The following is a 14,561-nucleotide window of genomic DNA, read 5'->3' as shown; positions in this document are numbered from 1 at the left end:
ATTGTAGAAGAGATGCAATAGGAAGAAGATGAAAGGTGGCTTACGTCCATACCATCGTCAGGCCATTTGAGGTGGCGGGGACTGCAATGGCCATCCACCGATTGGCTGGGACTCCTGGGCGGGTCTTCTCTAGTCCATCCAATTTTCGCCATAGGATGTCACAGCCTTCTTTGCATACCCTTATTTAACCCACACAAAGATGCCAACGGCAGGCGTGACATAATTTTTTGACGCATTATAAAGGATTAGGAAAAAGATAAAAAGCAGCTTACGGCCATACCTCTCTGGTTCCGCCCGATCTCGTCTGATCTCGGAAGCTAAGCAGAGCAGGGCCTGGTTAGTACCTGGATGGAAGACCGCCTGGGAATCCCAGGTGCCGTAAGCTTTTTCACTTCTCTCTGAAAGCTGCAGAGCGCCGCAGATTGTACACCTACAAATTACAAAAAGTATATCACATTGTTGAAGAGATGCATGTTTAGTGTTGTTTTAACGTTGGATATGAAAGGGAATTAGACAATATTATCCAAAATGATTCCGTTTCATGGTTGCTAAATTAGTGTTGATCAACATTTAACAATTGGCATACTTTTGTTTGTAATTTAGCCGTTGAAATACAGGTGCTAACCCAACATGTTAGAATTGCCAGTGAAGAAAAGTAAAGTTACCTTCAGGTTTTAGAAACCTCTCTTGCCAATCCTAAGAACTGCTTCAATTTTAGAAAAAGAAACTCTTCTGATTATCTTTGACGCATTATAAAGGATTAGGAAAAAGATAAAAAGCAGCTTACGGCCATACCTCTCTGGTTCCGCCCGATCTCGTCTGATCTCGGAAGCTAAGCAGAGCAGGGCCTGGTTAGTACCTGGATGGAAGACCGCCTGGGAATCCCAGGTGCCGTAAGCTTTTTCACTTCTCTCTCCGAAAGCCGCCCACCGCCGCAGATTGTACACCTTCACAATTGTAAAAAGTATTTCACATTGTAGAAGAGATGCAATAGGAAGAAGATGAAAGGTGGCTTACGTCCATACCATCGTCAGGCCATTTGAGGTGGCGGGGACTGCAATGGCCATCCACCGATTGGCTGGGACTCCTGGGCGGGTCTTCTCTAGTCCATCCAATTTTCGCCATAGGATGTCACAGCCTTCTTTGCATACCCTTATTTAACCCACACAAAGATGCCAACGGCAGGCGTGACATAATTTTTTGACGCATTATAAAGGATTAGGAAAAAGATAAAAAGCCGCTTACGGCCATACCTCTCTGGTTCCGCCCGATCTCGTCTGATCTCGGAAGCTAAGCAGAGCAGGGCCTGGTTAGTACCTGGATGGAAGACCGCCTGGGAATCCCAGGTGCCGTAAGCTTTTTCACTTCTCTCTGAAAGCTGCAGAGCGCCGCAGATTGTACACCTACAAATTACAAAAAGTATATCACATTGTTGAAGAGATGCATGTTTATTGTTGTTTTAACGTTGGATATGAAAGGCATTTAGACAATATTATCAAACATGATTCCGTTTCATGGTTGCTAAATTAGTGTTGATCAACATTTAACAATTGGCATACTTTTGTTTGTAATTTAGCCGTTGAAATACAGTTGCTAACCAAACATGTTAGATTTACCAGTGAAGAAAAGTAAAGTTCCCTTTAGGTTTTAGGAACCTCTCTTGCCAATGCTAAGAACTGCTTCAATTTTAGAAAAAGAAACTTCTGATTATCTTTGACACGTTTTAAAGGATTAGGAAAAAGATGAAAAGCAGCTTACGGCCATACCTCTCTGGTTCCGCCCGATCTCGTCTGATCTCGGAAGCTAAGCAGAGCAGGGCCTGGTTAGTACCTGGATGGAAGACCGCCTGGGAATCCCAGGTGCCGTAAGCTTTTTCACTTCTCTCTCTGAAAGCCGCCCAGCGCCGTAGCTTGTACACCTACACAATTGTAAAAAGTTGATCACATTGTAGAAGAGATGCAATAGGAAGAAGATGAAAGGTGGCTTACGTCCATACCATCGTCAGGCCATTTGAGGTGGCGGGGACTGCAATGGCCATCCACCGATTGGCTGGGACTCCTGGGCGGGTCTTCTCTAGTCCATCCAATTTTCGCCATAGGATGTCACAGCCTTCTTTGCATACCCTTATTTAACCCACACAAAGATGCCAACGGCAGGCGTGACATAATTTTTTGACGCATTATAAAGGATTAGGAAAAAGATAAAAAGCAGCTTACGGCCATACCTCTCTGGTTCCGCCCGATCTCGTCTGATCTCGGAAGCTAAGCAGAGCAGGGCCTGGTTAGTACCTGGATGGAAGACCGCCTGGGAATCCCAGGTGCCGTAAGCTTTTTCACTTCTCTCTGAAAGCTGCAGAGCGCCGCAGATTGTACACCTACAAATTACAAAAAGTATATCACATTGTTGAAGAGATGCATGTTTAGTGTTGTTTTAACGTTGGATATGAAAGGGAATTAGACAATATTATCCAAAATGATTCCGTTTCATGGTTGCTAAATTAGTGTTGATCAACATTTAACAATTGGCATACTTTTGTTTGTAATTTAGCCGTTGAAATACAGGTGCTAACCCAACATGTTAGAATTGCCAGTGAAGAAAAGTAAAGTTACCTTCAGGTTTTAGAAACCTCTCTTGCCAATCCTAAGAACTGCTTCAATTTTAGAAAAAGAAACTCTTCTGATTATCTTTGACGCATTATAAAGGATTAGGAAAAAGATAAAAAGCAGCTTACGGCCATACCTCTCTGGTTCCGCCCGATCTCGTCTGATCTCGGAAGCTAAGCAGAGCAGGGCCTGGTTAGTACCTGGATGGAAGACCGCCTGGGAATCCCAGGTGCCGTAAGCTTTTTCACTTCTCTCTCCGAAAGCCGCCCACCGCCGCAGATTGTACACCTTCACAATTGTAAAAAGTATTTCACATTGTAGAAGAGATGCAATAGGAAGAAGATGAAAGGTGGCTTACGTCCATACCATCGTCAGGCCATTTGAGGTGGCGGGGACTGCAATGGCCATCCACCGATTGGCTGGGACTCCTGGGCGGGTCTTCTCTAGTCCATCCAATTTTCGCCATAGGATGTCACAGCCTTCTTTGCATACCCTTATTTAACCCACACAAAGATGCCAACGGCAGGCGTGACATAATTTTTTGACGCATTATAAAGGATTAGGAAAAAGATAAAAAGCAGCTTACGGCCATACCTCTCTGGTTCCGCCCGATCTCGTCTGATCTCGGAAGCTAAGCAGAGCTGGGCCTGGTTAGTACCTGGATGGAAGACCGCCTGGGAATCCCAGGTGCCGTAATCTTTTTCACTTCTCTCACCGAAAGCCGCCGAGCGCCGCAGATTGTACACCTACAAATTACAAAAAGTATATCACATTGTTGAAGAGATGCATGTTTAGTGTTGTTTTAACGTTGCATATGAAAGGCATTTAGACAATATTATCAAACATGATTCCGTTTCATGGTTGCTAAATTAGTGTTGATCAACATTTAACAATTGGCATACTTTTGTTTGTAATTTAGCCGTTGAAATACAGGTGCTAACCAAACATGTTAGATTTACCAAAGAAGAAAAGTAAAGTTCCCTTTAGGTTTTAGGAACCTCTCTTGCCAATGCTAAGAACTGCTTCAATTTTAGAAAAAGAAACTTCTGATTATCTTTGACACGTTTTAAAGGATTAGGAAAAAGATGAAAAGCAGCTTACGGCCATACCTCTCTGGTTCCACCCGATCTCGTCTGATCTCGGAAGCTAAGCAGAGCAGGGCCTGGTTAGTACCTGGATGGAAGACCGCCTGGGAATCCCAGGTGCCGTAAGCTTTTTCACTTCTCTCTCTGAAAGCCGCCCAGCGCCGTAGCTTGTACACCTACACAATTGTAAAAAGTTGATCACATTGTAGAAGAGATGCAATAGGAAGAAGATGAAAGGTGGCTTACGTCCATACCATCGTCAGGCCATTTGAGGTGGCGGGGACTGCAATGGCCATCCACCGATTGGCTGGGACTCCTGGGCGGGTCTTCTCTAGTCCATCCAATTTTCGCCATAGGATGTCACAGCCTTCTTTGCATACCCTTATTTAACCCACACAAAGATGCCAACGGCAGGCGTGACATAATTTTTTGACGCATTATAAAGGATTAGGAAAAAGATAAAAAGCAGCTTACGGCCATACCTCTCTGGTTCCGCCCGATCTCGTCTGATCTCGGAAGCTAAGCAGAGCAGGGCCTGGTTAGTACCTGGATGGAAGACCGCCTGGGAATCCCAGGTGCCGTAAGCTTTTTCACTTCTCTCTGAAAGCTGCAGAGCGCCGCAGATTGTACACCTACAAATTACAAAAAGTATATCACATTGTTGAAGAGATGCATGTTTAGTGTTGTTTTAACGTTGCATATGAAAGGAAATTAGACAATATTATCCAAAATGATTCCGTTTCATGATTGCTAAATTAGTGTTGATCAACATTTAACAATTGGCATACTTTTGTTTGTAATTTAGCCGTTGAAATACAGGTGCTAACCAAACATGTTAGATTTACCAGTGAAGAAAAGTAAAGTTCCCTTTAGGTTTTAGGAACCTCTCTTGCCAATGCTAAGAACTGCTTCAATTTTAGAAAAAGAAACTTCTGATTATCTTTGACACGTTTTAAAGGATTAGGAAAAAGTTGAAAAGCAGCTTACGGCCATACCTCTCTGGTTCCGCCCGATCTCGTCTGATCTCGGAAGCTAAGCAGAGCAGGGCCTGGTTAGTACCTGGATGGAAGACCGCCTGGGAATCCCAGGTGCCGTAAGCTTTTTCACTTCTCTCTCTGAAAGCCGCCCAGCGACGTAGCTTGTACACCTACACAATTGTAAAAAGTTGATCACATTGTAGAAGAGATGCAATAGGAAGAAGATGAAAGGTGGCTTACGTCCATACCATCGTCAGGCCATTTGAGGTGGCGGGGACTGCAATGGCCATCCACCGATTGGCTGGGACTCCTGGGCGGGTCTTCTCTAGTCCATCCAATTTTCGCCATAGGATGTCACAGCCTTCTTTGCATACCCTTATTTAACCCACACAAAGATGCCAACGGCAGGCGTGACATAATTTTTTGACGCATTATAAAGGATTAGGAAAAAGATAAAAAGCAGCTTACGGCCATACCTCTCTGGTTCCGCCCGATCTCGTCTGATCTCGGAAGCTAAGCAGAGCAGGGCCTGGTTAGTACCTGGATGGAAGACCGCCTGGGAATCCCAGGTGCCGTAAGCTTTTTCACTTCTCTCTCTGAAAGCCGCCCAGCGCCGTAGCTTGTACACCTACACAATTGTAAAAAGTTTATCACATTGTTGAAGAGATGCATGTTTAGTGTTGTTTTAACGTTGCATATGAAAGGAAATTAGACAATATTATCCAAAATGATTCCGTTTCATGATTGCTAAATTAGTGTTGATCAACATTTTACGATTGGCATACTATTGTTTGTAATTTAGCCGTTGAAATACAGGTGCTAACCAAACATGTTAGATTTACCAGTGAAGAAAAGTAAAGTTCCCTTTAGGTTTTAGGAACCTCTCTTGCCAATGCTAAGAACTGCTTCAATTTTAGAAAAAGAAACTTCTGATTATCTTTGACACGTTTTAAAGGATTAGGAAAAAGATGAAAAGCAGCTTACGGCCATACCTCTCTGGTTCCGCCCGATCTCGTCTGATCTCGGAAGCTAAGCAGAGCAGGGCCTGGTTAGTACCTGGATGGAAGACCGCCTGGGAATCCCAGGTGCCGTAAGCTTTTTCACTTCTCTCTCTGAAAGCCGCCCAGCGCCGTAGCTTGTACACCTACACAATTGTAAAAAGTTGATCACATTGTAGAAGAGATGCAATAGGAAGAAGATGAAAGGTGGCTTAAGTCCATACCATCGTCAGGCCATTTGAGGTGGCGGGGACTGCAATGGCCATCCACCGATTGGCTGGGACTCCTGGGCGGGTCTTCTCTAGTCCATCCAATTTTCGCCATAGGATGTCACAGCCTTCTTTGCATACCCTTATTTAACCCACACAAAGATGCCAACGGCAGGCGTGACATAATTTTTTGACGCATTATAAAGGATTAGGAAAAAGATAAAAAGCAGCTTACGGCCATACCTCTCTGGTTCCGCCCGATCTCGTCTGATCTCGGAAGCTAAGCAGAGCAGGGCCTGGTTAGTACCTGGATGGAAGACCGCCTGGGAATCCCAGGTGCCGTAAGCTTTTTCACTTCTCTCTGAAAGCTGCAGAGCGCCGCAGATTGTACACCTACAAATTACAAAAAGTATATCACATTGTTGAAGAGATGCATGTTTAGTGTTGTTTTAACGTTGGATATGAAAGGGAATTAGACAATATTATCCAAAATGATTCCGTTTCATGGTTGCTAAATTAGTGTTGATCAACATTTAACAATTGGCATACTTTTGTTTGTAATTTAGCCGTTGAAATACAGGTGCTAACCCAACATGTTAGAATTGCCAGTGAAGAAAAGTAAAGTTACCTTCAGGTTTTAGAAACCTCTCTTGCCAATCCTAAGAACTGCTTCAATTTTAGAAAAAGAAACTCTTCTGATTATCTTTGACGCATTATAAAGGATTAGGAAAAAGATAAAAAGCAGCTTACGGCCATACCTCTCTGGTTCCGCCCGATCTCGTCTGATCTCGGAAGCTAAGCAGAGCAGGGCCTGGTTAGTACCTGGATGGAAGACCGCCTGGGAATCCCAGGTGCCGTAAGCTTTTTCACTTCTCTCTCCGAAAGCCGCCCACCGCCGCAGATTGTACACCTTCACAATTGTAAAAAGTATTTCACATTGTAGAAGAGATGCAATAGGAAGAAGATGAAAGGTGGCTTACGTCCATACCATCGTCAGGCCATTTGAGGTGGCGGGGACTGCAATGGCCATCCACCGATTGGCTGGGACTCCTGGGCGGGTCTTCTCTAGTCCATCCAATTTTCGCCATAGGATGTCACAGCCTTCTTTGCATACCCTTATTTAACCCACACAAAGATGCCAACGGCAGGCGTGACATAATTTTTTGACGCATTATAAAGGATTAGGAAAAAGATAAAAAGCAGCTTACGGCCATACCTCTCTGGTTCCGCCCGATCTCGTCTGATCTCGGAAGCTAAGCAGAGCTGGGCCTGGTTAGTACCTGGATGGAAGACCGCCTGGGAATCCCAGGTGCCGTAAGCTTTTTCACTTCTCTCACCGAAAGCCGCCGAGCGCCGCAGATTGTACACCTACAAATTACAAAAAGTATATCACATTGTTGAAGAGATGCATGTTTAGTGTTGTTTTAACGTTGCATATGAAAGGCATTTAGACAATATTATCAAACATGATTCCGTTTCATGGTTGCTAAATTAGTGTTGATCAACATTTAACAATTGGCATACTTTTGTTTGTAATTTAGCCGTTGAAATACAGGTGCTAACCAAACATGTTAGATTTACCAAAGAAGAAAAGTAAAGTTCCCTTTAGGTTTTAGGAACCTCTCTTGCCAATGCTAAGAACTGCTTCAATTTTAGAAAAAGAAACTTCTGATTATCTTTGACACGTTTTAAAGGATTAGGAAAAAGATGAAAAGCAGCTTACGGCCATACCTCTCTGGTTCCGCCCGATCTCGTCTGATCTCGGAAGCTAAGCAGAGCAGGGCCTGGTTAGTACCTGGATGGAAGACCGCCTGGGAATCCCAGGTGCCGTAAGCTTTTTCACTTCTCTCTCTGAAAGCCGCCCAGCGCCGTAGCTTGTACACCTACACAATTGTAAAAAGTTGATCACATTGTAGAAGAGATGCAATAGGAAGAAGATGAAAGGTGGCTTACGTCCATACCATCGTCAGGCCATTTGAGGTGGCGGGGACTGCAATGGCCATCCACCGATTGGCTGGGACTCCTGGGCGGGTCTTCTCTAGTCCATCCAATTTTCGCCATAGGATGTCACAGCCTTCTTTGCATACCCTTATTTAACCCACACAAAGATGCCAACGGCAGGCGTGACATAATTTTTTGACGCATTATAAAGGATTAGGAAAAAGATAAAAAGCAGCTTACGGCCATACCTCTCTGGTTCCGCCCGATCTCGTCTGATCTCGGAAGCTAAGCAGAGCTGGGCCTGGTTAGTACCTGGATGGAAGACCGCCTGGGAATCCCAGGTGCCGTAAGCTTTTTCACTTCTCTCACCGAAAGCCGCCGAGCGCCGCAGATTGTACACCTACAAATTACAAAAAGTATATCACATTGTTGAAGAGATGCATGTTTAGTGTTGTTTTAACGTTGCATATGAAAGGCATTTAGACAATATTATCAAACATGATTCCGTTTCATGGTTGCTAAATTAGTGTTGATCAACATTTAACAATTGGCATACTTTTGTTTGTAATTTAGCCGTTGAAATACAGGTGCTAACCAAACATGTTAGATTTACCAAAGAAGAAAAGTAAAGTTCCCTTTAGGTTTTAGGAACCTCTCTTGCCAATGCTAAGAACTGCTTCAATTTTAGAAAAAGAAACTTCTGATTATCTTTGACACGTTTTAAAGGATTAGGAAAAAGATGAAAAGCAGCTTACGGCCATACCTCTCTGGTTCCGCCCGATCTCGTCTGATCTCGGAAGCTAAGCAGAGCAGGGCCTGGTTAGTACCTGGATGGAAGACCGCCTGGGAATCCCAGGTGCCGTAAGCTTTTTCACTTCTCTCTCTGAAAGCCGCCCAGCGCCGTAGCTTGTACACCTACACAATTGTAAAAAGTTGATCACATTGTAGAAGAGATGCAATAGGAAGAAGATGAAAGGTGGCTTACGTCCATACCATCGTCAGGCCATTTGAGGTGGCGGGGACTGCAATGGCCATCCACCGATTGGCTGGGACTCCTGGGCGGGTCTTCTCTAGTCCATCCAATTTTCGCCATAGGATGTCACAGCCTTCTTTGCATACCCTTATTTAACCCACACAAAGATGCCAACGGCAGGCGTGACATAATTTTTTGACGCATTATAAAGGATTAGGAAAAAGATAAAAAGCAGCTTACGGCCATACCTCTCTGGTTCCGCCCGATCTCGTCTGATCTCGGAAGCTAAGCAGAGCAGGGCCTGGTTAGTACCTGGATGGAAGACCGCCTGGGAATCCCAGGTGCCGTAAGCTTTTTCACTTCTCTCTGAAAGCTGCAGAGCGCCGCAGATTGTACACCTACAAATTACAAAAAGTATATCACATTGTTGAAGAGATGCATGTTTATTGTTGTTTTAACGTTGGATATGAAAGGCATTTAGACAATATTATCAAACATGATTCCGTTTCATGGTTGCTAAATTAGTGTTGATCAACATTTAACAATTGGCATACTTTTGTTTGTAATTTAGCCGTTGAAATACAGTTGCTAACCAAACATGTTAGATTTACCACTGAAGAAAAGTAAAGTTCCCTTTAGGTTTTAGGAACCTCTCTTGCCAATGCTAAGAACTGCTTCAATTTTAGAAAAAGAAACTTCTGATTATCTTTGACACGTTTTAAAGGATTAGGAAAAAGATGAAAAGCAGCTTACGGCCATACCTCTCTGGTTCCGCCCGATCTCGTCTGATCTCGGAAGCTAAGCAGAGCAGGGCCTGGTTAGTACCTGGATGGAAGACCGCCTGGGAATCCCAGGTGCCGTAAGCTTTTTCACTTCTCTCTCTGAAAGCCGCCCAGCGCCGTAGCTTGTACACCTACACAATTGTAAAAAGTTGATCACATTGTAGAAGAGATGCAATAGGAAGAAGATGAAAGGTGGCTTACGTCCATACCATCGTCAGGCCATTTGAGGTGGCGGGGACTGCAATGGCCATCCACCGATTGGCTGGGACTCCTGGGCGGGTCTTCTCTAGTCCATCCAATTTTCGCCATAGGATGTCACAGCCTTCTTTGCATACCCTTATTTAACCCACACAAAGATGCCAACGGCAGGCGTGACATAATTTTTTGACGCATTATAAAGGATTAGGAAAAAGATAAAAAGCAGCTTACGGCCATACCTCTCTGGTTCCGCCCGATCTCGTCTGATCTCGGAAGCTAAGCAGAGCAGGGCCTGGTTAGTACCTGGATGGAAGACCGCCTGGGAATCCCAGGTGCCGTAAGCTTTTTCACTTCTCTCTCTGAAAGCCGCCCAGCGCCGTAGCTTGTACACCTACACAATTGTAAAAAGTTGATCACATTGTAGAAGAGATGCAATAGGAAGAAGATGAAAGGTGGCTTACGTCCATACCATCGTCAGGCCATTTGAGGTGGCGGGGACTGCAATGGCCATCCACCGATTGGCTGGGACTCCTGGGCGGGTCTTCTCTAGTCCATCCAATTTTCGCCATAGGATGTCACAGCCTTCTTTGCATACCCTTATTTAACCCACACAAAGATGCCAACGGCAGGCGTGACATAATTTTTTGACGCATTATAAAGGATTAGGAAAAAGATAAAAAGCAGCTTACGGCCATACCTCTCTGGTTCCGCCCGATCTCGTCTGATCTCGGAAGCTAAGCAGAGCAGGGCCTGGTTAGTACCTGGATGGAAGACCGCCTGGGAATCCCAGGTGCCGTAAGCTTTTTCACTTCTCTCTCTGAAAGCCGCCCAGCGCCGTAGCTTGTACACCTACACAATTGTAAAAAGTTGATCACATTGTAGAAGAGATGCAATAGGAAGAAGATGAAAGGTGGCTTACGTCCATACCATCGTCAGGCCATTTGAGGTGGCGGGGACTGCAATGGCCATCCACCGATTGGCTGGGACTCCTGGGCGGGTCTTCTCTAGTCCATCCAATTTTCGCCATAGGATGTCACAGCCTTCTTTGCATACCCTTATTTAACCCACACAAAGATGCCAACGGCAGGCGTGACATAATTTTTTGACGCATTATAAAGGATTAGGAAAAAGATAAAAAGCAGCTTACGGCCATACCTCTCTGGTTCCGCCCGATCTCGTCTGATCTCGGAAGCTAAGCAGAGCAGGGCCTGGTTAGTACCTGGATGGAAGACCGCCTGGGAATCCCAGGTGCCGTAAGCTTTTTCACTTCTCTCTCTGAAAGCCGCCCAGCGCCGTAGCTTGTACACCTACACAATTGTAAAAAGTTTATCACATTGTTGAAGAGATGCATGTTTAGTGTTGTTTTAACGTTGCATATGAAAGGAAATTAGACAATATTATCCAAAATGATTCCGTTTCATGATTGCTAAATTAGTGTTGATCAACATTTTACGATTGGCATACTATTGTTTGTAATTTAGCCGTTGAAATACAGGTGCTAACCAAACATGTTAGATTTACCAGTGAAGAAAAGTAAAGTTCCCTTCAGGTTTTAGGAACCTCTCTTGCCAATGCTAAGAACTGCTTCAATTTTAGAAAAAGAAACTTCTGATTATCTTTGACACGTTTTAAAGGATTAGGAAAAAGATGAAAAGCAGCTTACGGCCATACCTCTCTGGTTCCGCCCGATCTCGTCTGATCTCGGAAGCTAAGCAGAGCAGGGCCTGGTTAGTACCTGGATGGAAGACCGCCTGGGAATCCCAGGTGCCGTAAGCTTTTTCACTTCTCTCTCTGAAAGCCGCCCAGCGCCGTAAATTGTACACCTACACAATTGTAAAAAGTTTATCAGATTGTAGAAGAGATGCAATAGGAAGAAGATGAAAGGTGGCTTACGTCCATACCATCATCAGGCCATTTGAGGTGGCGGGGACTGCAATGGCCATCCACCGATTGGCTGGGACTCCTGGGCGGGTCTTCTCTAGTCCATCCAATTTTCGCCATAGGATGTCACAGCCTTCTTTGCATACCCTTATTTAACCCACACAAAGATGCCAACGGCAGGCGTGACATAATTTTTTGACGCATTATAAAGGATTAGGAAAAAGATAAAAAGCAGCTTACGGCCATACCTCTCTGGTTCCGCCCGATCTCGTCTGATCTCGGAAGCTAAGCAGAGCAGGGCCTGGTTAGTACCTGGATGGAAGACCGCCTGGGAATCCCAGGTGCCGTAAGCTTTTTCACTTCTCTCTCTGAAAGCCGCCCAGCGCCGTAGCTTGTACACCTACACAATTGTAAAAAGTTTATCACATTGTAGAAGAGATGCAATAGGAAGAAGATGAAAGGTGGCTTACGTCCATACCATCGTCAGGCCATTTGAGGTGGCGGGGACTGCAATGGCCATCCACCGATTGGCTGGGACTCCTGGGCGGGTCTTCTCTAGTCCATCCAATTTTCGCCATAGGATGTCACAGCCTTCTTTGCATACCCTTATTTAACCCACACAAAGATGCCAACGGCAGGCGTGACATAATTTTTTGACGCATTATAAAGGATTAGGAAAAAGATAAAAAGCAGCTTACGGCCATACCTCTCTGGTTCCGCCCGATCTCGTCTGATCTCGGAAGCTAAGCAGAGCAGGGCCTGGTTAGTACCTGGATGGAAGACCGCCTGGGAATCCCAGGTGCCGTAAGCTTTTTCACTTCTCTCTCTGAAAGCCGCCCAGCGCCGTAGCTTGTACACCTACACAATTGTAAAAAGTTGATCACATTGTAGAAGAGATGCAATAGGAAGAAGATGAAAGGTGGCTTACGTCCATACCATCGTCAGGCCATTTGAGGTGGCGGGGACTGCAATGGCCATCCACCGATTGGCTGGGACTCCTGGGCGGGTCTTCTCTAGTCCATCCAATTTTCGCCATAGGATGTCACAGCCTTCTTTGCATACCCTTATTTAACCCACACAAAGATGCCAACGGCAGGCGTGACATAATTTTTTGACGCATTATAAAGGATTAGGAAAAAGATAAAAAGCAGCTTACGGCCATACCTCTCTGGTTCCGCCCGATCTCGTCTGATCTCGGAAGCTAAGCAGAGCAGGGCCTGGTTAGTACCTGGATGGAAGACCGCCTGGGAATCCCAGGTGCCGTAAGCTTTTTCACTTCTCTCTGAAAGCTGCAGAGCGCCGCAGATTGTACACCTACAAATTACAAAAAGTATATCACATTGTTGAAGAGATGCATGTTTATTGTTGTTTTAACGTTGGATATGAAAGGCATTTAGACAATATTATCAAACATGATTCCGTTTCATGGTTGCTAAATTAGTGTTGATCAACATTTAACAATTGGCATACTTTTGTTTGTAATTTAGCCGTTGAAATACAGTTGCTAACCAAACATGTTAGATTTACCAGTGAAGAAAAGTAAAGTTCCCTTTAGGTTTTAGGAACCTCTCTTGCCAATGCTAAGAACTGCTTCAATTTTAGAAAAAGAAACTTCTGATTATCTTTGACACGTTTTAAAGGATTAGGAAAAAGATGAAAAGCAGCTTACGGCCATACCTCTCTGGTTCCGCCCGATCTCGTCTGATCTCGGAAGCTAAGCAGAGCAGGGCCTGGTTAGTACCTGGATGGAAGACCGCCTGGGAATCCCAGGTGCCGTAAGCTTTTTCACTTCTCTCTCCGAAAGCCGCCCAGCGCCGTAAATTGTACACCTACACAATTGTAAAAAAAATTTCACATGGTAGAAGAGATGCAATAGGAAGAAGATGAAAGGTGGCTTACGTCCATACCATCATCAGGCCATTTGAGGTGGCGGGGACTGCAATGGCCATCCACCGATTGGCTGGGACTCCTGGGCGGGTCTTCTCTAGTCCATCCAATTTTCGCCATAGGATGTCACAGCCTTCTTTGCATACCCTTATTTAACCCACACAAAGATGCCAACGGCAGGCGTGACATAATTTTTTGACGCATTATAAAGGATTAGGAAAAAGATGAAAAGCAGCTTACGGCCATACCTCTCTGGTTCCGCCCGATCTCGTCTGATCTCGGAAGCTAAGCAGAGCAGGGCCTGGTTAGTACCTGGATGGAAGACCGCCTGGGAATCCCAGGTGCCGTAAGCTTTTTCACTTCTCTCTCTGAAAGCCGCCCAGCGCCGTAGCTTGTACACCTACACAATTGTAAAAAGTTTATCACATTGTTGAAGAGATGCATGTTTAGTGTTGTTTTAACGTTGCATATGAAAGGAAATTAGACAATATTATCCAAAATGATTCCGTTTCATGATTGCTAAATTAGTGTTGATCAACATTTTACGATTGGCATACTATTGTTTGTAATTTAGCCGTTGAAATACAGGTGCTAACCAAACATGTTAGATTTACCAGTGAAGAAAAGTAAAGTTCCCTTCAGGTTTTAGGAACCTCTCTTGCCAATGCTAAGAACTGCTTCAATTTTAGAAAAAGAAACTTCTGATTATCTTTGACACGTTTTAAAGGATTAGGAAAAAGATGAAAAGCAGCTTACGGCCATACCTCTCTGGTTCCGCCCGATCTCGTCTGATCTCGGAAGCTAAGCAGAGCAGGGCCTGGTTAGTACCTGGATGGAAGACCGCCTGGGAATCCCAGGTGCCGTAAGCTTTTTCACTTCTCTCTCTGAAAGCCGCCCAGCGCCGTAAATTGTACACCTACACAATTGTAAAAAGTTTATCACATTGTAGAAGAGATGCAATAGGAAGAAGATGAAAGGTGGCTTACGTCCATACCATCATCAGGCCATTTGAGGTGGCGGGGACTGC

General features: G+C 44.7%; 30 non-coding genes across 30 annotated transcripts; all 30 read left to right on the top strand.

Moving 5' to 3' along the window:
- Positions 1-266: 266 nt before the first annotated feature.
- LOC134111779 (5S ribosomal RNA) lies at positions 267-385 on the top strand. Its single transcript, XR_009945123.1, has one exon. It is a non-coding gene; the product is annotated as a 5S ribosomal RNA (ribosomal RNA).
- A 396-nt stretch (positions 386-781) lies between these two features.
- Positions 782-900, top strand: LOC134111778 (5S ribosomal RNA). The gene has a single exon (XR_009945122.1). It is a non-coding gene; the product is annotated as a 5S ribosomal RNA (ribosomal RNA).
- Positions 901-1,239: 339 nt separating this feature from the next.
- On the top strand, positions 1,240-1,358 carry LOC134111777 (5S ribosomal RNA). The gene has a single exon (XR_009945121.1). It is a non-coding gene; the product is annotated as a 5S ribosomal RNA (ribosomal RNA).
- A 394-nt stretch (positions 1,359-1,752) lies between these two features.
- Positions 1,753-1,871, top strand: LOC134111775 (5S ribosomal RNA). Its single transcript, XR_009945119.1, has one exon. It is a non-coding gene; the product is annotated as a 5S ribosomal RNA (ribosomal RNA).
- Positions 1,872-2,210: 339 nt separating this feature from the next.
- LOC134111774 (5S ribosomal RNA) lies at positions 2,211-2,329 on the top strand. Its single transcript, XR_009945118.1, has one exon. It is a non-coding gene; the product is annotated as a 5S ribosomal RNA (ribosomal RNA).
- A 396-nt stretch (positions 2,330-2,725) lies between these two features.
- On the top strand, positions 2,726-2,844 carry LOC134111773 (5S ribosomal RNA). Its single transcript, XR_009945117.1, has one exon. It is a non-coding gene; the product is annotated as a 5S ribosomal RNA (ribosomal RNA).
- A 339-nt stretch (positions 2,845-3,183) lies between these two features.
- LOC134111148 (5S ribosomal RNA) lies at positions 3,184-3,302 on the top strand. Its single transcript, XR_009944531.1, has one exon. It is a non-coding gene; the product is annotated as a 5S ribosomal RNA (ribosomal RNA).
- A 396-nt stretch (positions 3,303-3,698) lies between these two features.
- LOC134111863 (5S ribosomal RNA) lies at positions 3,699-3,817 on the top strand. The gene has a single exon (XR_009945204.1). It is a non-coding gene; the product is annotated as a 5S ribosomal RNA (ribosomal RNA).
- Positions 3,818-4,156: 339 nt separating this feature from the next.
- Positions 4,157-4,275, top strand: LOC134111772 (5S ribosomal RNA). Its single transcript, XR_009945116.1, has one exon. It is a non-coding gene; the product is annotated as a 5S ribosomal RNA (ribosomal RNA).
- A 394-nt stretch (positions 4,276-4,669) lies between these two features.
- Positions 4,670-4,788, top strand: LOC134111771 (5S ribosomal RNA). The gene has a single exon (XR_009945115.1). It is a non-coding gene; the product is annotated as a 5S ribosomal RNA (ribosomal RNA).
- A 339-nt stretch (positions 4,789-5,127) lies between these two features.
- LOC134111770 (5S ribosomal RNA) lies at positions 5,128-5,246 on the top strand. The gene has a single exon (XR_009945114.1). It is a non-coding gene; the product is annotated as a 5S ribosomal RNA (ribosomal RNA).
- Positions 5,247-5,643: 397 nt separating this feature from the next.
- Positions 5,644-5,762, top strand: LOC134111769 (5S ribosomal RNA). Its single transcript, XR_009945113.1, has one exon. It is a non-coding gene; the product is annotated as a 5S ribosomal RNA (ribosomal RNA).
- A 339-nt stretch (positions 5,763-6,101) lies between these two features.
- Positions 6,102-6,220, top strand: LOC134111768 (5S ribosomal RNA). Its single transcript, XR_009945112.1, has one exon. It is a non-coding gene; the product is annotated as a 5S ribosomal RNA (ribosomal RNA).
- A 396-nt stretch (positions 6,221-6,616) lies between these two features.
- On the top strand, positions 6,617-6,735 carry LOC134111767 (5S ribosomal RNA). Its single transcript, XR_009945111.1, has one exon. It is a non-coding gene; the product is annotated as a 5S ribosomal RNA (ribosomal RNA).
- A 339-nt stretch (positions 6,736-7,074) lies between these two features.
- On the top strand, positions 7,075-7,193 carry LOC134111754 (5S ribosomal RNA). The gene has a single exon (XR_009945098.1). It is a non-coding gene; the product is annotated as a 5S ribosomal RNA (ribosomal RNA).
- Positions 7,194-7,589: 396 nt separating this feature from the next.
- Positions 7,590-7,708, top strand: LOC134111766 (5S ribosomal RNA). The gene has a single exon (XR_009945110.1). It is a non-coding gene; the product is annotated as a 5S ribosomal RNA (ribosomal RNA).
- A 339-nt stretch (positions 7,709-8,047) lies between these two features.
- LOC134111742 (5S ribosomal RNA) lies at positions 8,048-8,166 on the top strand. The gene has a single exon (XR_009945086.1). It is a non-coding gene; the product is annotated as a 5S ribosomal RNA (ribosomal RNA).
- A 396-nt stretch (positions 8,167-8,562) lies between these two features.
- LOC134111764 (5S ribosomal RNA) lies at positions 8,563-8,681 on the top strand. The gene has a single exon (XR_009945108.1). It is a non-coding gene; the product is annotated as a 5S ribosomal RNA (ribosomal RNA).
- Positions 8,682-9,020: 339 nt separating this feature from the next.
- On the top strand, positions 9,021-9,139 carry LOC134111763 (5S ribosomal RNA). Its single transcript, XR_009945107.1, has one exon. It is a non-coding gene; the product is annotated as a 5S ribosomal RNA (ribosomal RNA).
- A 394-nt stretch (positions 9,140-9,533) lies between these two features.
- Positions 9,534-9,652, top strand: LOC134111762 (5S ribosomal RNA). The gene has a single exon (XR_009945106.1). It is a non-coding gene; the product is annotated as a 5S ribosomal RNA (ribosomal RNA).
- Positions 9,653-9,991: 339 nt separating this feature from the next.
- Positions 9,992-10,110, top strand: LOC134111761 (5S ribosomal RNA). Its single transcript, XR_009945105.1, has one exon. It is a non-coding gene; the product is annotated as a 5S ribosomal RNA (ribosomal RNA).
- A 339-nt stretch (positions 10,111-10,449) lies between these two features.
- Positions 10,450-10,568, top strand: LOC134111760 (5S ribosomal RNA). Its single transcript, XR_009945104.1, has one exon. It is a non-coding gene; the product is annotated as a 5S ribosomal RNA (ribosomal RNA).
- A 339-nt stretch (positions 10,569-10,907) lies between these two features.
- On the top strand, positions 10,908-11,026 carry LOC134111759 (5S ribosomal RNA). Its single transcript, XR_009945103.1, has one exon. It is a non-coding gene; the product is annotated as a 5S ribosomal RNA (ribosomal RNA).
- Positions 11,027-11,423: 397 nt separating this feature from the next.
- Positions 11,424-11,542, top strand: LOC134111758 (5S ribosomal RNA). The gene has a single exon (XR_009945102.1). It is a non-coding gene; the product is annotated as a 5S ribosomal RNA (ribosomal RNA).
- A 339-nt stretch (positions 11,543-11,881) lies between these two features.
- On the top strand, positions 11,882-12,000 carry LOC134111757 (5S ribosomal RNA). Its single transcript, XR_009945101.1, has one exon. It is a non-coding gene; the product is annotated as a 5S ribosomal RNA (ribosomal RNA).
- A 339-nt stretch (positions 12,001-12,339) lies between these two features.
- Positions 12,340-12,458, top strand: LOC134111756 (5S ribosomal RNA). The gene has a single exon (XR_009945100.1). It is a non-coding gene; the product is annotated as a 5S ribosomal RNA (ribosomal RNA).
- Positions 12,459-12,797: 339 nt separating this feature from the next.
- LOC134111755 (5S ribosomal RNA) lies at positions 12,798-12,916 on the top strand. Its single transcript, XR_009945099.1, has one exon. It is a non-coding gene; the product is annotated as a 5S ribosomal RNA (ribosomal RNA).
- Positions 12,917-13,310: 394 nt separating this feature from the next.
- On the top strand, positions 13,311-13,429 carry LOC134111753 (5S ribosomal RNA). The gene has a single exon (XR_009945097.1). It is a non-coding gene; the product is annotated as a 5S ribosomal RNA (ribosomal RNA).
- Positions 13,430-13,768: 339 nt separating this feature from the next.
- Positions 13,769-13,887, top strand: LOC134111752 (5S ribosomal RNA). The gene has a single exon (XR_009945096.1). It is a non-coding gene; the product is annotated as a 5S ribosomal RNA (ribosomal RNA).
- A 397-nt stretch (positions 13,888-14,284) lies between these two features.
- Positions 14,285-14,403, top strand: LOC134111751 (5S ribosomal RNA). The gene has a single exon (XR_009945095.1). It is a non-coding gene; the product is annotated as a 5S ribosomal RNA (ribosomal RNA).
- Positions 14,404-14,561: the final 158 nt, after the last annotated feature.

Source organism: Pungitius pungitius, unplaced genomic scaffold (genome assembly GCF_949316345.1).
Source record: "Pungitius pungitius unplaced genomic scaffold, fPunPun2.1 scaffold_29, whole genome shotgun sequence".
Taxonomy (NCBI): domain Eukaryota; kingdom Metazoa; phylum Chordata; class Actinopteri; order Perciformes; family Gasterosteidae; genus Pungitius; species Pungitius pungitius.
Note: the sequence above shows the minus strand (reverse complement) of the source record. Positions and strands in the feature narration are given on the sequence as shown.